At 37.1% G+C, this 20207-nt stretch overlaps 2 long non-coding RNA genes across 3 annotated transcripts in view; one reads left to right on the forward strand and one right to left on the reverse strand.

Moving 5' to 3' along the window:
- Positions 1–20207, reverse strand: part of LOC110353431 (uncharacterized) — a 72517-nt gene that overhangs the window by 46063 nt on the left and 6247 nt on the right. The gene's annotated exons all lie outside the window — the stretch shown is intronic.
- Positions 572–5619, forward strand: LOC140001492 (uncharacterized). Its single transcript, XR_011806733.1, has 3 exons — positions 572–727; positions 3301–3390; positions 5091–5619. It is a non-coding gene; the product is annotated as an uncharacterized lncRNA (long non-coding RNA).

Raw genomic sequence — 20207 nt, forward strand, 5'->3', positions numbered from 1 at the left:
AAGTAATTTGAGGGGGAAATCCATAAAAATATCACAAGTGTTGTTGAAATGATGAGTCACTTCAGCAGCATAAAAATAATCTATTTATCTACATTTTTACTGAAGGCTTTGAAGTTATGTATCTTGGAAAATAATATATATATATATTAAAGTGCTTTGAAAAAAGTTCAGTTTTATTTTGAGATGTGAGCCCTTTCTTGCATGTATTTTCCCTACTTCCATGCATGTCTATTTAGCTTTATATTTTACAGCTATTTTTTGCTACCTCTAGCATATACATATAAATATGTATGTGTTTTTGTGTTAAAAAATAGTAATATTGTAAGCAACAGTTTAGACCATGTGGCTCTTAATTACATTGTTTAAGATACATGCTCAGGTCTTGTAGGTGTTAATTCATAAAGCTCAGAGACCAACCAGAATTTAACCCAAACCAATCACTGATTTCTCCTGGTAGTATAATGACTTTATTTATTTATTTATTTATTTATTATTATTCTTTCTCATTTCTAATAGTCTATTTCACTCAAAGCTCATATATCTATATCCAGTTTTTCTGTTGTAATTTTCAGCCATATATCTTCATATAAACTGTTATCTTCAAAAAGAAACCTCATTCTCAACTCAGAAACGGGGTCACTGAGGTGAAAACCTTGAAAACAACTTGCAGCTCGCTAAGTTAGTTACTTGGAAAACCGTGGATAGGATGCACACCTACTAAGTCCAGGTAAGCATTTTCAATCATTGGCAACAAATACTCAAATCTATGCAAGAAGTTGATTTAAACAGGATACTAAGGTAATATCCCAAGTCCATTTTACAGTCAACTAGAAAATAAGTTCAAACGCCATAAAAAAACAGGATTTGGGAAATCTGTTTATGTGTGCATACTTCTTTAATTCTTCACTGTATAGTGCTATTTTAAATCTGTTATTTCTGAAAGCAGACAAAGCAGAAGAAATAGTTTTGCAATACTTGGCCTATATCATGCATTCATAACACTATCTTTAAAGTACCTTGATTTGTGGATAAATTCTGGCTGCTGTCTCCTCTGAGCTCTTCTGACTTTAAGTAGTATAATTTTATGCTAAGGTTTAGTGACACCACAACTGTATTGTGTAAATTTGTTCATTATGTCATTTAAACTTTGAATTTCTGTTGCAGACTGTAGGGGGGGAGAGCTTTTATCCATGTTGCAATCCACATACCAATATAAAAGGAAAATAGACACCATCCCTAGAAGACCAGATGTTTTCGTTAAACATTAGATGTGTAAATGTACACAATGTACACATTAATCTTTTTTTTTTTTTCCCCATTTATAATTCACCTTACAATTTTCAATTTAATTAGATATGGATTTTCTATTCTAGTTAGGTCTCTCTCTAGATAGGTGTACTAAGTAGACTCATAATCTTTTGATTCTCTCCTTCCATTTACCTCTTAAAAAGACCTCATTCTGAAGCCTAATTTAGAAAAATGCAAATTTTATTCTCTTTCCACATACAAAAAGGGATTGAGAGGTGTTGAGATATGCTGCTCTGCTAAATATTTGAGGTCTCTAAGAAAATAGAAATATTAGACAGTAAGCCTCCTGAAGCAAATTACAATGGGAAGATGAAATTATATCCATGAATTGGGAAGAGGATTTATGTAAGAATGATCCTTAATAAGGTAGAACAGACATTGTCCAACCTTCTAAAGAAGCATTTGTGTCTGCGTGCGAGACTAAAGGATAAAAAAACAACTCTGAGCCAATGCTCTGCCCCGCAAATTTTAAGCAATTCTTTCATAGCAGAAATCAGAGGTTAACGTTGCACTTTCATATCAGCTTGTGTATGCCACGTCTGCTCATCTGAGTTCGTAGCTCATTTGCATAGTGCTGCCATTCATTCTGGAATTTATTGTGGTAGGACTGCATCTCAGACTTGGCTAGCAGCCAGAAACTACTGCTTCGTTCCCTCTTTACAGCTAATACAATATGAAAGTCACTAACAAAAAGACTTTCATGTCAAATTACAGGAAAAAAAAATCTGAATTGCCTAATAGGATTTTAAATTCTTATCATACTGGTGACTTTCTGTAAGTAGTAACATTTGAAAAGAAAGACTGAGCTGATGTTTTCTTCAAATGCTCTCTGCACATTGTAAGATTTTTAACATGCTGTGATACACTGCTATTCTGTCACTACAGAGACAATACAGGGCTATGGATCACAGCTATATAACCCTTCACTTCTATTCCCATCCCATCGTATCAAAAAACTGGCTATGGCTATGCATAGTGAGAAATGCTCCTATTTGATATAGATATCAGGCCTATTTTTCCCACTTAAAGGAGTATGTTTTCATATTTGTGTGTATATATATATGGTGAGTATATCAACAAATATTCAACTTTACCCACGAATGTGTGTATATATATATATACCACAAATCTGCGTATATATAACGTGTATATATATTTACATAAATGTGTTCGCTTGGTAATATTACAGTTTTAAATATATATATGTTATTATATATATATATATATTTATAATTCAGGGCTAAATAATGCCAACACTATTAGACTTACTACTATGTCCATAATATGATAACTACAGTTCTGACCGGACAGTTTTGTGTGCAGTACTAGTACCCAACTCCACTACACCTTTGTAATGACCTTTGCCTCCCCAGCATTCCATTTAGTTCTTTAGTTCTTTCCATTATAGTTCTGAGACCTCTCTAGGCAGATTTTGGATAAATAAAAGATGAAGCCAGGCTGTGGTGCCTCTTTCTGTCCCCACACTCTTAGCATTCCACTTCTGAGCCTTGACCCACCAAAGGCTCAGATATTCACAGGACTATGGGAAGAAGAGGTGCTGCAATGCTCTCAGATGCTGATTCACTCTTCATTATCATCTCTACAAATTATCACTGTTTAATTATGTACCTCAATAATTTCTGATGGCATAGTTCTTTCACCAGTAACAACAACAAGAAAGACTGTGTTCAAATTGCATTATTTATCAGTAGTATATGTAGCTACATGTGACATAAGTCAATAGAAATAAATGGAAATTAAACTAATATTTGATTCTATCTTTCTCATCTAAATCAAATCCTTAACACAAACTTGCTTCCTTTTCTGTTTTGAACAAAATAGAACATTCTTCAGTTTTAAAAGAATAAGGTATCATTATGAACTTTTTAGTTGAAATTATTGATTAAAAGTATCAGATACTGGCGTTAATAAGAAGTGTATATCATTTTTAATGCAGTTCAGACGGTTGGTGTAAACTCTCATTTTGTACAGGTAGTACAAGCTGTTTTGTTTCCATATACTGCTTCAGAGGATACAGATTTACCGGCCACTGAAGCTACTCATCAAAAGAGGTTTCCTCAGGTAATGGAGAGAAGTCAAAATCCTCAGGTTACAACCTAAAGATTATTAAGCAGAGGTCATAGCTTGTTTACAGTTAGATGAAGTTTCCTTTAGTTACCTTCACATTATCCACTGGTGATTCATTGCCAGGTGAACAAGGATGTCATAGAAATAGATGTATCTTTTGGACATATCTTTAATCTGATATTTATCTAAATGAAATTAAGATCTACTGGTACTATATTGCAGTTAAAAATAGTTGAATTTCATGTTATCCCTTTGTTTATGGTTTAACAAAGCCAACAGGCATACACACTTTGGCATACTTTTGTAGGAGACAGAAATTTAGCAGAAGATAAAATAAAACATAGAATCATAGAATCATAGAATATCCTGAGTTGGAAGGGACCCTTAAGGATCATCAAGTCCAACTCTTGACAGCGCACAGGTCTACCCAAGTTCAGACCATGTGACTAAGTGCACAGTCCAATCTCTTCTTAAATTCAGTCAGGCTCGGTGCAGTGACCACTTCCCTGGGGAGCCTGTTCCAGTGTGCAACCACTCTCTCTGTGAAGAACCCCTTCCTGATGTCCAGCCTAAACTTCCCCTGCCTCAGCTTAACTCCATTCCCGCGGGTCCTGTCGCTGGTGTTAATGGAGAAAAGGTCTCCTGCCTCTCGACACCCCCTTACGAGGAAGTTGTAGACTGCGATGAGGTCTCCCCTCAGCCTCCTCTTCTCCAGGCTGAACAGGCCCAGTGCCCTCAGCCGTTCCTCGTACGTCTTCCCCTCCAGGCCTTTCACCATCTTCGTAGCCCTCCTCTGGACACTCTCCAACAGTTTCATGTCCTTTTTATACTGTGGTGCCCAGAACTGCACACAGTACTCGAGGTGAGGCCTCACCAGCGCAGAGTAGAGCGGGACAATCACCTCCCTTGACCTACTAGCGATGCCGTGCTTGATGCACCCCAGGACACGGTTGGCCCTCCTGGCTGCCAGGGCACACTGCCGGCTCATATTCAACTTGCTGTCTACCACGACCCCCAGATCCCTCTCTTCTAGGCTGCTCTCCAGCGTCTCATCGCCCAGTCTGTACGTGCAGCCAGGGTTTCCCCGTCCCAGGTGCAGGACCCGGCACTTGCTCTTATTGAACTTCATGCGGTTGGCGATCGCCCAGCTCTCCAACCTATCCAGATCCCTCTGCAAGGCCTTTCCTCCCTCATTCGAGTCCACAACTCCTCCAAGTTTGGTGTCATCAGCAAACTTGCTCAAAATGCCTTCTATTCCTACATCCAGATCGTTTATAAAAATATTGAAAAGTACCGGCCCTAAAATGGAGCCTTCAGATCTTATGTCATTTACATATTATATACTACTGCATCCATTTTAACAGGAAAAGTTATTTTACTGTTCTTTCATAGTAAACTTCTCTACTGAAATACTGAGAGACTAAAATTTAGTTCTCAGGTAGAAATAATATTCTCTGAGGCCCAGAGAAATCCACAGGCTTTTCTTACTCCTTGACAAATCTGATGTAGGCGTAATATGTGTGTACGTCTGGAAGAAGAGTTATAACTACAGTTCTGAGCTCATATTTTTGAACACCTCAGTGCTCTGCCCCTCAATCTGCCAACCTTGGATTTTGGCCAACCATATGTATGTATTAATATATCTCTTTTTGAGGCAGGATATCTAGTCTCTAAATGATTTTAAATCCCTACAGAGACACATGTCTTGTTGCTAGCTGGATCTGTATTCTGAGCGGTAGATGGATTCCTTGATGGAAAAGAACTTCTGTTTTAAGTAAGAACTTCTGGCACTTCAGAGAAATTTCTTCATCAAAATCAGCAGCAGTCAAGAGAATGGTATCTTTTACCCCATAACGTCATCCATTTGCCCCCACAAATGTAACAAGCAATGTGAAGAGCATTATTTTTTCTCTGTATGTGTACCTGATTTCTAGTATCACATGTGAAAGTTATGTCACTTTTTAACACCTCAAATGAAGTTGTTTTAATAGTGACGTTTTGCATATAGTATGTCTCTCCACATTTCATGAAACTCCACTGAAAACTATTTTTTTCCCCAGCATCCCATCAGTATATTGACACTTGAAAATCGTTGATCTAAGTAACAATTAATTTCAATGAAATTAAAAAATACAGAAAAACAGGCAAGCAAAATAAATACCACAGTATATGAAAAGCTGAATGCTTAAAAAAAAAGAAAAAAAAAGAAAAAAAAAACAACCCTGGAGACTCTTAAACTAAAATGACATACACGCACAAAGTAAATCCCAGCTCCTATTGTGAACTAGTAATGAAAAACAAGTCTAACGATAAAACCCCCAAAACAGAAGCCACAGTAGATATAATTGAGTACTATACCTCCCACTCATTTTTCCCCCTTTAAATTTAACGTGTTTTTCTAGAAAACTGTTACAGCACCATGATGGGTTCAAAATGAAAGCACTATGTTAAAGTGATATGTACCTATAATAATATCCAATAGAAAATGTTGAAGTTATATTGCAGTATGATTAGCTTGGGTAACAGTAAGCATTCTCCTACTGGCAATAAAAGATAAGGCTGTCATGAACTGTTCTGCTTATTTGCCTTCTAATTTTACCATAGAATAATGGAAGCCAATGATGGAAAAGCCCTGTTGGGCTCCCTAGTTCATGTCACTGTCATTGAAGAATTGATCATTATAGTATTTCTTAAGTGTTGATGGTTCATTTACAACTTCCCTTTGGAGTGTTGTAGTATCAGACATATCAGCATGGGGAATTTTTTCATGCTTTCCAGACTACATCTGCCTGTTCTTAATTCCATCGTCTTGCTCGTTTTCATAATTTCTTTAATCTCTTATACCTCTGTAAATGTTTCAGTTTTTTTTGTTTATTTTGTTTTGTTTTGTTTTCCCATGATGTCAACATCTAAGGATAAGTAGGCTACATCTTGAGTCTAGGAAACCTCAAATATATATAATGTAATGCTTCAGTGAAACAGAAGCATTATATATATGAAATATATGTAAGAAATATAGCATATATATATGAAATATTTCACATTTTTAGTTTTTTCATCTTTCACACTTTATTATTTTGAAGCGGCATCCTGAAACAGGCTCATTAGAAACATAAAAGAGGGTGAGAGGCTCAGCTTTTGGTTTTTAAAATACTGAAGGGCAGTGACCTGAGAGGACTGTATCCTCCTGGTCATAAGCCACTGAAACATATGACTATCGGAGAGAGATAAAGAGAGAGAGATGAGGAAGATGGAAGCCCATGATCCTTTTCATTTCCATTTCCCTCTGCTCCCTTTGTACTCTTCCCTTGAGTGAACATTCATTTAAACTGGCCATGAGGCATTTCCCAAGAGCCAGGATTTTCTGTGTAACTGATTGAAGTGGGGGTGATGCCACTGTGTCAGCCCTGGAAATCTTTCTGAGCTTGTTATTTACTTCATGTATTGCCTTAACAAAAGCACCTACTGAAGGACTTCTCCAGCCAATAAATAAATAAATAAATATGAAAACAACAATAACAAATAGGAAATGTGGTAGATCAAGGTCTCCATTTTAATCAAGCCAATTTCTCAAGATCACTGCTCAGGAATGATGGAGTGAAAGTGCAAGACATATCAAAAGAAGGAAAAAAGGAGAAAGGAAAAGAGGAAAGAAAGAAGGGTGGAGGTGAGGGAGAAAGGAAGGGAAAGAAAGAGACAAAGAAGGGGTATTAAAAAGTCAGGAAGGAAAGGCAGGGTTTTGTGAGACAGTTTAGTGCTGAGTGTAGGCTTTATCTGTATGTGATATAATTCAAGGTAGTTCTGCTTGGGAAAAGAAAAAGGTGCCATTCGTCAAATATTACTCTGCTTACAGAGAGAAAAGCATAACTGTTCAGTCATTTATATATGTTTCCTACCTGAGACAGTACCAGATGGTGCCATGTAGTCTCAGGTTAATCATTGTGTGAGAGACCTGGGCTAGAAGCCAGACCCACTTCACCGTCAACTGTGAGAACAAGCGATGCTGAACCTTACATAAGATTCACAAACAGAGCCCTTGCATTTTAAACAGACATCTGTTATGACATTTCATATTTATCTGTTAAAAGTGTTCAAACTGAGTCAGAATGTGGCATTACACCATGACAGTCTTCTGTGGTTTACTTATCGATTTCGGCAAAATATAAACTTTCATGAGAAAGTATTGTGTTCTTACAATTTGGGATAAGAGTGTTCCAGGCAGGTAGCAATGCAGGGATGAGTCTTCAAATAAACTGAAACAGTGCTTTTGGGAACCAACTGGCCCTTCACCATGCCACACAAATAAAAAGCAGGAAAAATATTGCTGTGATTCTATTTTCCAAAGGCCTGGACACATGAAGAGACTCCCCACAAATACATTTTGTAGCACAGAGATAATTACTTTTGGATCTACTGCTTTGTGACTGCAGAGTCCTACTTCCCCCATGAAATGGGACAAGGAGTGAATTAATCCATTGCTAAAGTGCTTATTCAGGTTAGATAGAGGCTATGTGTTTGCTCTATGACACTGTAGGAGTGACAGTGAGGTGGTTCAGGATTTAACCCTAAGGAAGGTGGAACATGCTCCTTTCACATCAGTAGGATGTTGACTATGAAGAATAGAGATATTTTACACAGCATTACTTACTGTATTACCGATGACAAAAAACACCTAGGCTTTTGAGACTTTGAAACTGAGATTACTAAAGAACTGCGAAAAGTACTAGCAGGTTCTCTCTCACACACTCGTGCACGCACAGACTAATAGGAATTTATCCAACGAAACAAAGCAAAGACATTGTAATTTAAGGATAACACCTTTTCCTCAGTACTCACACTCAGTGCATGATTACCCAATGGAATTCCAAAACAGAATAAGTTAAGTAAACAGAGTACTGTACATCACTAAAATGAAGATGATGCACATAGACCGATACCATTTAGTTGTCTTCATTAAAATATTTTCTAAGATTATTATTATTTAGAAAGATGGATTACTATTATTTATTTATTTATTTATAGAATTTAGGATTAAAGTATGATTAAGAATCCCATGGAAATTGAAGGGTTTGCAGTACCAGGTGTTCTGTGGGAATGATCAGAGTTGAGCTTTTCCATTTAGGCATCGTGTAATAAAATTCACATACTGTTTCCAGCCATTGTGACTATGAGGCAGAACACCATTTTGAGGAGTGTAAAACTATACTTCCTTAAAAGAAAAGCTATCATAGGAACTTTCTTTTTCTAGTTAGTATCAGGGGCTTATTGCTACACTACTTCAGCCATGCGATATTTCCTCCTTTTCTCCTTGCTTTTTGGGGTGTCTGCTGTGGTGAGTTTGAACAACAACAACAAAAAAAACACTTCTGGTGGAGCTCACAGCCAGCTGGTCATCTGTTCAAGTAGCAAAATACAATCTGTCCCAAAGACTTTCATGTACATATGCATAAACATAAACACATATGTATGTATATAATTATGGGTGTTTATATGTATTAAACAAATACATTGAATTACCTCTCAAATGTTGTATTTTTTTCCTGCTTTGACCATTTGACTGTTATTAAAAATGCTTTTAAAATGTTTTAATTCTTAATAAAAGCTACTTGACAGATTTTATAGTACATATTTTATTTATCCAATGTCTTGCACAGATTAGAACCTTTGAAAAGCAGGTAATTAATAAAAAATACCCTGAGCACATAGCAGCGATTTAAAATAGTTGCATTCACAAGAGAACTATTATATTAATGGAGATATTCCAACCAGAAAGGAGGCCCCATTGTGTTAAGTGCTGTACAATCACAGAGTCAAAGACAGGCCCTGCTCTGTAATGCTTGCAGGCTAATTAGTGATAACAATAGAACATGACTTATTTTCATTGATACAGGGACACTCAGGGCCCACTCAGACTCCCACCAAGCTTAGTTGTAAGACTCCCACTAACATTAATAGGCATTGAAGCTGGTCTCCACTGTGAATCAACCAATTCTGTGAACTATCAAGCGCATAAGCAAGCACAATGGGAAGAATTAAAGAAAAAAAAAAAAAAAAAAAAAAAAAAAAACTAGAATATCACAGAATGTACTTTGTTCATTTATTTTGACAAGACTAGTTTAAATAATTTATGAAACTTCATAGTAACACTAATGAATTTAGCGTTCAAGTAATAAAGACTTGATAATGTGGGGTCTTCATTATAACATTCTACCACTAAGCCTTTGATTAAAAGATTAAAAGAGCTGAAGCCTCCATTTCATTTATTTCTTTATTTTGGTAAGTTTATTTTGTTTGTAGATTAGTAAATTGATAATTTTCTATTGTAATGTACTGCCCCTGGCTGTGTTACATGAGACTTGACACCCCAAGACTGCATCCAATACATCATTTTAAATGCTCATAGTGAATGTTCTTTCTACTCAACTGCAGTCTGGAAGATAATATGAGATGTTTACATTTCTTGAAAAAAAAGTCTATTTCTACCTGTCTTACCAAGTGAGTAAGATGTGCCTTTTCTCTCTCTCTGTCTGGTCCCTAAACTCTGTATCCCTCTATGCACAGTGATATAGAACTGGGTAGAATAGGCAACAATGATGATGAAGAAAATAACATGATGCTTAAGTCATTTGCATGGACTATGAGGATATAGGGCTTCAGAGTCCTATGACTAAATGGAATGGCACAACTGTGAAAACATACTCCCTAACTTTGTCTGTCAGAAAATTAGCAAAGGTCTCCTCAATATATGACATGCCTTTTAAAAAAGATCAAAAGCCATTTAAAACAGTTAAGAAACAAGTTTCTAAACCTGGTAACTTTCAAAATAATTGTTTCTGTAACTGATCTTCTTAGAGATCTGTTCTTTATAAAAATGGATTAAAAAGCTAGCACGTATTTGCCCCTATTTAAATCAGTGGGCATTCTCTGTGTTTAGATGACAAATCTAATTCATTTGTACTAAAGAGATAGCATTTACATGGGAGCTAATGTGTTAACTGTGAAAGCATCTGCTCAAAAGCACATCTGTAATGATGACTGTAAGCTTCTAATAAGTGAAAGAACTGTAAAAGTAAATGATCCATACATGTTCTTGAAGGAACCCTGCTGTCATTAAGATCGGCCTCTGCATGGATACATCAATAGTATAGTTACAAATTCTGTTGCAGATCACTTCATCTTCTAGGTTATGTGATAGAGAAAGACAGAACTTATCCTGGAGTGTATTATAAAATGATTTCACAGGGGAAGTCATCACCCATCTAGATTTCTAAGGGAGAAAAAAAGAAAAAACATCCCTGTAGTTTTGTAATCCACCATTATAATAGCCCTAATTATGTACATACAGAGATTGTATTAATGAGCTATTTCTGTACACAATCATAAGATTCTAGCTTAGAACAGTACTAAACAGTAGTCAGTATATACAAATGGTATATTTTTGTCACAATTAGTTTTTGAGGGGAAAAATATTTAGACAACTCTAGAGGTTTTTCATCATTGAAACGTTCTGTGGGAAAAATGAAGACAGCCAATTTTTTTAATTAATTCTAGAAACCTTTTGTCTTAGGACTTTTCAAAAATTTTGGAATTTTGCAGTTTGGGATTTTTTTTTAAATCTTACTTGCCTTTTTTTTCCTAAGTCAATGTTATTATTTATTTTATTTTATAGTAGATTGCTAAAGCAATATGTATCCAACCTTACCAGAGGCATTGTAGTGGTTAAGACACTGATTTATTTTTTTTTTTAAATATTAAGAATTCTTACTGAATTTTTATACTTTTTGTTTCTGATTCTATTTTAATAGAAGAGTTGACACCTATGATATTTATGAAATTTTAAACAAATGCTGTTAAATGTGTCGATATCTTATTATGACCATAAACTGCTATAGGCAAGCAAAATTATGACAAACTGACAAGAAATGCAGATAGAGACATATTGTCAAAGCAAAGGTTTTGCAGGCTTCCTATGGGGCATCTAATTGTAAGTACTCTCAAATATACTATAAAGTGCTGTATCATAAAACAAGGTCTCATTCTGCATCTGGTGGAAGAATTAGCAACAAAGTGTTGATGTGAGCATTCTTGTTGAATTGGTCTACAGTATTCACTTTGGATGGGATTCAAGTCACTCATCTGCAACCATTTAAAAGTTAAACTAGTCTAAGCAAGTTATCTAAGCACCCACAAATGGCAGTGAAGAGATGAACAGCAACATAGCAGGATTCATCACAGCCTAAAATAGTTGTCTACAGTAGGTCATATGAATACTTGGGATGTTCTGTCTCTGTTCACTGTTGAGGGAGTCTGACAAATACCATCGTCTGCACAGTCCACATTCAAAACAGTTATTTGGTCTCCAGACTTCTATCTGCTGTAAATAATACTACAGAAACAGACATATTATTCTGGGAGGGCTTGGAGTGTTACCTTTGGTATTTATTTACAGTCTCCCTAGAGACAGAAAATGTATCATACACAATCCCTTTTGACATTTACTAGTATCTCCACTGATCTCGATAATTTTACATCTTGAATCATTACTTCAACGAAACTAACCAAGGAAAAAGAATAGTTACTTAAGTCAGATCCTAAACGCCATGTATCTTCCTCTAGTGGAGTGAAAGCCACAGGGATCTACAGTCTGATTCCTGCATACCTGCATCTTCAGGACGGGTCACTCTTTGTGACTATGGAACATTAATATCACAGTTATATTTTGTATTGCACATAGATACATGTTGGGAACCAACAGTTTGCCATAAGATCTTTGACAAAGAGACAATAACTCCAAAATACACAAATATGTGTTCATATTTGTATATGAACACATAGGGTGCAACACCCTGCATAGAACTGGACTAGGAAAAGTTCTTCTTAGGAAAATTACTGGGGTTTCAAAGATTTCTGCTTGATTTTGAAGAAAAGAGGGAGATACTGTCCCATGAAAGCAAACTGCGAAAATGCAAATTGCTTCAGTTACTGAAGAACACTAGCTGTAAACTGGTATCTTGAACATTTGTTGCCACTTTGGTGAATTAATCATTCCTTAATCAACTCTTTCTAACCATTCCAATGTCGCTTTCACTTTCATATTTTTCTGATTTTACCCAGACTCCTGTTCCAAAGGCAGTCCATGCATGTATCAGCCCTTCAACTTTCTGCTTTCAGTGGCTTGTATGCTGCAACAGACTTGCTGTCAGTCAGAAAGGGACTCTGGCAAAGGCGTCTCAGCCTCCTGTCTACCATCGCTGGTTATCACAGTAAATGTGTGTGCAAGTGTTGAGAGATTTCCATTTATGAAGCTCCTAGCCCGTTTTCAAACATGTAGTTCTAAGAGATGTTTAACGCTGACAAGGTCTATGAAGTGCAGTGTGGCATGCAAGTGGAATTGCCTATTTATTTACTAAAATACCTTTCCTCCTATGTCACATACAAATAGAAAGGGACAAGCCTAGCAAAGCTGCCTTACAGATTTAAATAGCCATTGACCAAGTAGTTGTTGCTTGTCTATTCACTGCTGAAAGGAAGCATGCCTCTTGAGAGGCAAACACAATCTCAATTCCAGCTCTATTTTTTAGCTTGAAAATAGGCCCATTTACTACCCTCTGAGGACCATGAGGTAAGTACTAACCCAGGAGCAAAGTACTTTTAAAACATTTAATTTCTACCTCTGGATCAGAAGGCACTATAAATGTTTACATGTGGTCTAATGTGGAATAGCTGAGTACCACCAGAGTTTTATAATCCTCACTAGCCTTTTTCACTTTACTGGAAATCTACTTGTATCAAACTAATACTTATAAGGGAGAAATATTTGTTTTCCACTCTAACAATACGTAGATATAACAGCAAATGACAAACATGCTATGAGACTGTACAATAGAAAATAATAAATAACTGTATTTATTTGATAACTTTAAAATATTTTTAAATACAATAATTCCCTTTCTTTTATTTTGACATTTAAAATACATTTATTTTTCCTTTTCTAGAAAGAATTTCATTTGAGGTCACTTCATTTAAGGGTCTGTTGCCTTTCTCCAGCTTTTAAAAAACATTTTCCCTAAAGGCTGACATTTAAATCTCTAACACTTAAATCACAATTTATTTATTTTTTTTTCATATCCACATTACATGTTGTCAGAAGAGGTTCTGCTGTAATACAATGCAATATGCAAATATTAAGAGGCCATTATTATCATCTATGTTATGAAGAGCTGGTCAACCCTCTGCTACAATCTTTTTTTTTTTTTTTTTTTTGTACATCACTAAAAAGAATAGCCAAAAGCAATATTCCTTTAGTATTCAAAATGATGTGAAGTTTATTACAGAGATCCTTTTAAAATGATTTTTGGGTAACATTTGTATTTCCTCCTTATCACTAGATGACAGCAACAAGAATTTCACATATCAGAAAATGTGTATAAGGGAATACCGAGACATTTTGCTCTGACCAGAGAGAAACCCTCCTACATCCAATCAAAAGGAGAAGAATAGAAAATGGGGCAGTTGCAGCCCACGTCATCAGCCCCTAACAAAAGCAGTACAAAATTCAGTGCAAATGAACACTAAGGTGAGAACATCTCTTTTCTGTGAGCAGAAAGACCAATATCCCTACACCAAAGGATTACAAGAATTCCCCTCTACTGATCCCGGGAAAGATGTAGGAGGTCCACAGGAAGGTAGAAGAGGAAGAATGTAGAAGAACATCATAGAAGAGTGAGAAAAAAAAGGATTCATCTTGTTACAGTTTGGTCTTTTGACAGCCACTAAAAAATGTTTTTTGTTCATTTGCTTGTTGTCCCCTGCTTCTCCAGAAGCTTCCTTTTCTCAGATGGCTTCTGGGACAAGGTAAAACCTTGAAGAATCACCTCCCTTAATTGCAACTAGCTGAAAGCTCAGTTTTTAGTTTGAGTCAGTCGCCTCAGCTTTCTTGATACATACCTCCTATGTCAGTTCATCTCCTCCTGAGATAACCAGCTAAAATAACTCAAATAAATTACTCTGCAGTGGTGCCTGTTAGCAGGAGCCTGACTGTCTAGGCAAGACAGCTGCCTGTGAGATGGAAACAGGAGAGGAGAGTGATCCCACCCATACTGCTAAAGAAGAGATTCGTGGGTCACAAATGGCCCTGGAAGTGGCCCTGGAAATAGTCTGTAATCTCAGACCAATACATGGGCCAGATGAATGTAACAATGAGACAAGCTCCAGGCAAATGAAGGAACTTCACAAATTGTTTTCCCCTAGATCCTTTTTTGGGGTGCTGCACTGCAGGACAGAACTATCTGGTGAGCATCCACTACCTCAAAGCAGTTCATGAATCATGCAGAGAACATACTTAGGACTGAGCTTCAAGTTCCCTGTAAGGTATTTTGGAGCAGGGCATTAAGGAGCAGAAAGCAGTTCAGAGAGATCTCTCTCAGCCTTGTTTTCCTGAGGGTCTAAGATGTGGAAACTGAGAATGAGAGATATAGTAGGGAAAAGAAGTTAATTCTGCGTAATACAAGCAAGATAACAAAATTTCTCTGGCACATATATTCATATGTTGACAATTTGCCATGGACCTTATTGCTGAAAGAAGTATATTTTGCTTTAGAGGCTGCCCTCAGTTTTGGTGATATCCCTCCATTTGCCTTGCAGGCTACACCAGAAAGTGATTTTGATGTAATAATATAGAGCTAAATACACACAAAAAAATGCAAGTAATTTCATTTTTGGATGCATACATTTACTAAGCAAGTACAGGATGTTTAGCATCTTCCCCTTTGGCTTTATTTATAAGACATTCATTCTCTCTCCACAGGTGAATGAAAACCAAGAGGCTCACACAACCTGTTTACAAATACGTCCTGTTTTTATCTATGATTGCTTCACAGCGCTGCTGTGCTTCTCTGATGTGCTGGACTTGAGTCACAGCCCTGATATAAGCAATGCGTTACTTTCCCAACCAAAGAAAATGTAATTTAAGCAAGCTTGTCAACAGTAGGGCCCAGCAGGCAGGCGAAGCAAGGAATCCAAGAGGGTCAGATTTCTTGGTATTTCTCTGCTAGCACAGAAGATTAGAAGATAACATTTCTTGTTTGGAAGAAATGAATCAAATCTGGTAAGTGCAATGCATCCTCAAAAGTTTATAGTTAGAAGAAGGTATTGGCTCAACATAAAACTAGTGCCGGTAATAAAAGCTGTATGGAAGTGACATGCTTCATAGCACGGTATACATAGTGCTGTTCCATGACCTGAAAGTCAGCCTCAGGCTTTTTGTACAAAAATATTTTAAAATTCTTACAGCTTTGATTCAGCAAAGCCTGCTCTCTCACCTGCCTCTTTTCCCCATCCTCTTGTTTCATTTTCTGGATTGCGTGATGATACTTGTTTTAATGCTCCTTGCTGGGACCAAATTATCAATCTACCTGCCACCCACTTGGTAAAGAAGGCAATGAACACCAGGCAGAAACCACTACATATTAATTCATCATTGCCTCCAGAAATAGAAATAACCTAGTTTTTTTATTGTTATTATTCCTCCCTTCCCCTCTCAGGAATAATTTACCTTGTCAGCCTAAGAAACAACATCAGTAGCTCCCCTAAACTTTAGCAGAAACAGTAACTTCATGTTCTAGAAACTAATGGTTAAAGGCTTCATCAGGAAACCTCCATGAGGTAGTTCAGTTGCTACTCAAGTACTGGGAATTGCTCATTGAAGGCAAAGTTCATCTGAGATCTGTTTTTGCTGTTACCCCATGTGAGTGTCTGAAATCTTTAAATCAACATTTATCTTGTGCCTTAATGCTCTGTTACTGTAACAGGTGTAACAGGGTACACGTAGTAGTCTCAGCTGAATCAGGACAATTAATTTGTTTTGCATTCTGAGGCCTTACAAGGAAGGAAAATAATAATAATAATAATAAGGCTGCCTCAAACTGTTTACCTTCCCTTGCTTATAACTGCACTTAATTTTAAATATTTGATTTGGATTATGTCATTCTGGGTTTTTGATGAAGACTAAATATTATTAAACAGCTTTGTGTTATTTTTCTTTCCGAAAAGCTTTTTTTTCTTTTTCTTTTTTTTTTTTTTTTAAGGATGCTACTGGAGCTGTCAGACCTGGCAGACTCCTACATTCACCTTCCCTGGCTGCTGCAGCCCAGCTGGGTGCACTCTGGGGCACTGCGGGCCCTTATCATCAGCACCCATATACAAGATCATCAAAACCCACATAAAATGTAACTGTTAATAGCCTAATCCTGTACTTCTACTCCAGCGAGCCAGGGTTGAATATTCTTTCGTGAAACTTGTACCTTCACTCTCTAGATTACCGTGCACACCCACAATCACAGACTCCTCAAGTATTGGGATGGCCTCTAAGTCCATCTAATACCTATACTTAGGCCTGTTTGCTAGCCACTGTCTCAGACCCTGAGTATTCCCAGATGCACATTTCCTCCTACCAACCAGCTAATCTTGTTACTAACAACTAGCCGTCTCATGCATGTACATACACTTTTGCCTCTGCAGTTGTTGTAACATGGGTGTGTGAGTCCTATGGCCTGTATCCCTCTCTCCAGCCACTGACATGTAGACCTTGCAGGATTCACACATGCTATAGGGACAGGGAGTGAGACTGCACAGGAGAAAAAAAAAAAAAAAAAAAAAGTTTGTAGAAAGATTTAGTAAGAGGATAGGCAGCTGGCCCCTTTTCCCCTCTCCCCTCTATTTTCCCATGCTTGTTTCTTTCCAATCCACCCTGATACTTCCCTTTCCCTACCCTTGACACTTTTCCTGAACATCCTACAAAAAAGTTTACAAAATACCACAAGCCCGTTTTAATACCCAATAATACTGGTGCTAGTCTTGTTTCTCCCTTTTCATCAATTACAAAGCTCAGGATGACCTTCTTCAATGCTGTCTGTGAGTGGTGTCTTTAATGGCCTGTGAACTGGTGACTGAGGAGTCCTGGTCTTTGTTATTGTCTCTGTTGCTGCTTTTCTAGTTATGTGTCATTTCATTTATACTTACAAGTCCTTAAATATTCAATGTGATGTTCTTTCACTCCAGAAACCCATGCAACTTTTTATTGCCCATGTTTTAGAGTAAGCCTTGGCCATCCAGGATGGGCAAAGACAATAGTACAGGATTGAAGAACATGCCATTAACTGTGGGCATAGACATTTCCCCCTCATGCAGCCCACCTTTAAGATTTGGATGACAACCAGTTTGGCTGTAAACAACAGAGGTCAGACTGGCAGTTTTCCATCTGATCCACGGGGGCTGGGCCCTGCTTCAGCTGCAGCACCCGACTGCGCTGCAGATGTTGGATCCCTGCAGCCCTAGAGTTTGATCACTCCTCGCGCAGGGTTGCTCTCCCCCTGCAGCCCTCCCAGCCCACACAGCAGCTGCGAGCAAAGAAACTGTCTCTGTGGTCTCACTGCTCCCTCTTTTGGAGTCTGGTGAGAAAGATATACTGTGGCAGGGGAGAAGAAATCGGGTGGAAGCAGAGGAAGGGGAGAGTATTTGAGGAGAGCAGGGGTACATGGCTGGAGCAGCATCCGGGAAAAGAGCACGCTGAAAAGACGGAGTGGGAAAGGGTGATAAAAACAAAATAGGGCTTGTAGGGGTTGACAACAGGGAGAGAAAAAGGAGACGGTGTGTCTGGGGAGGGAGGCAGGCTGTGGCAAATGTAAAGGAAGGACAAAAGCAGAAGAAAGGCTGAAGCTGGATTAAAAGCTGGGCAAGGAGAGAGTGATTTAAGATGATAGCAATGTAAAATGAGCGGAGAGGGGTGAGAAAGGAGACTGAGGGAATTTGATCTGGAGAGTGTGAAATCAATAGGATAAATTCCCCACTTCAGTGTGGAATTATATTCCTTATTTTTCAGTCTCAGCAGTACTATCTGGGAAGCAGCTGTATAATTCAATTCACTGGTGAAATCCTTATCTCAGTTTGTTCTCCTGGTCAATTCACATGTAAAGTAACAGTTTTTCACTATTACTAGTCACCACCAGTCATATGCAAAACTTTCCTATTAATCTTTTAATTTAATACAAAGAAATATTCAGAGTCCCACAGCCCATATCAGATGTGTGTGGTGTGTGTTGCAGTTCTAGCTTTAACCATCTAAGAGATTTTTCTCTCTTTTCCCTGGCTAGAAATATTTCTCTTGGACATATTTCTTTTTGCTTGTTTTTAAGTAAATGTCTGACAGTTCTGGGCTCACTTGCACTAGCTATTTTTTGTTTTGTTTGTTTTGTTTTTCTCTCTTACAAATACTTCCCCTGATGCCATTCTGACCTTTTGAATTCTCTCCATGTCAGCAGCTTCATCTTAGGAAGACAATCCTCCCAGACTTTCTCCTGCTCCCACTTTCCCCTTCAAACCAAGTACTGGGTAAATAGATCCATACTACCAACAGCAACGCACTGCAGTTCAGTCACTTTTACCATGAGCTACCTATTAAGTATTTTTTCTCAAGACTTTCCAAGATGCCACAAGTAAATAATTGAAGTAAATGTCAAGCTGCCCTCCAACTTCCAAGAAAGGACCAGGGATGATTTCAAGGACATTAAAAGGACTATTACCTAATTATATTTCATATGCACTTCTACATAATGTCTGAGTTATGCAAGTGTGGGGGTATTTATCAAAAGAAAGTATGAATTTAGGTATAACTTCACATACATTTTCTTCTCACTTTTTTTTTTTCTTTTTTTTTCCTTCCTAGGATAGTTCTGGAGCATAATAATATTTCTATGTGTCATGATTGTTATTACTTTTAAAATACATAATCAATGCTGAGAAAACAGAAAGAAAAAAAGAAAAGAAAGAAAGAAAGAAAGAAAGAAAGAAAGAAAGAAAGAAAGAAAGAAAGAAAGAAAGAAAGAAAGAAAAGAAAGAAAGAAAGAAAGAAAGAAAGAGAGAAAGAGAGAAAGAGAGAAAGAGAGAAAGAAAAAGAAAAGAGCCAATATAACTGTAACAGAAAGCATATGCATCAAGGTAACATAGTGTAGCCATCTACCTCTGTAGAATTTTAGCTCTATGCTACTGATTTAGAGGTAGAAGCACAAATATTTTATTGTTTCTTTACAAGTGATATGGTAACCTCTTTTTGGATAAATACAGCCTTTGTTGCATCTCAGTGAAAGGCACAGTGCTGACTACACATCTTGAAGTTTCATTTCATTAATAAAGAAAGGGGGGAGAGACAAGTGCTGTTAAAAGAAAAGCCTATTCTTTTCACATTGGTAAGTGTATCACATTTGTAGGCTTTACTTGAAATTAATACCCAAACTTTGACTTTTCCTGTATTAATTGTGGTAGATTCTTGTTTTGGAAAGTGAAGTGCCTTATTCTGATTTTTAAAATACAACTGTCTTTCACAAAAACTAAGATTTATTCCACTTAACTGTCCAAATGAAGTATAGTGATTCTCCTGGTAGTCAATCTAAAGATAAGCAACTCTAACAAATTTAGATTAATCCCAGAAGATAAGCAACTCTAATAATTTAGATTAATCCTACTTATTTTAGGAAGAAGTAAAGATGCCTCTCTCTTTCCATTAATAAGAGTGAAGACCTAAACAATTCACTCTGATTAGACAACTGACTTCTAGACGGTTAAAGTTAGATGAGATGAATCCTAACTTTAAACTTCCTGCATCTGTTGTTTCAATTAAATCTCTTGCCAAGGTACATACTAAGGACTAAGCTGGATTATAAAACAATTAAAAAAAGAAAAGTTACCATTACATCACATTGTATAAGGTGATTTTTCAATGAGATCCTCTCACAGAAAAACTTCTGTTTTCCATTATT

This window comes from Anas platyrhynchos, chromosome 1 (genome assembly GCF_047663525.1).
Source record: "Anas platyrhynchos isolate ZD024472 breed Pekin duck chromosome 1, IASCAAS_PekinDuck_T2T, whole genome shotgun sequence".
Classification (NCBI taxonomy): Eukaryota; Metazoa; Chordata; class Aves; order Anseriformes; family Anatidae; genus Anas; species Anas platyrhynchos.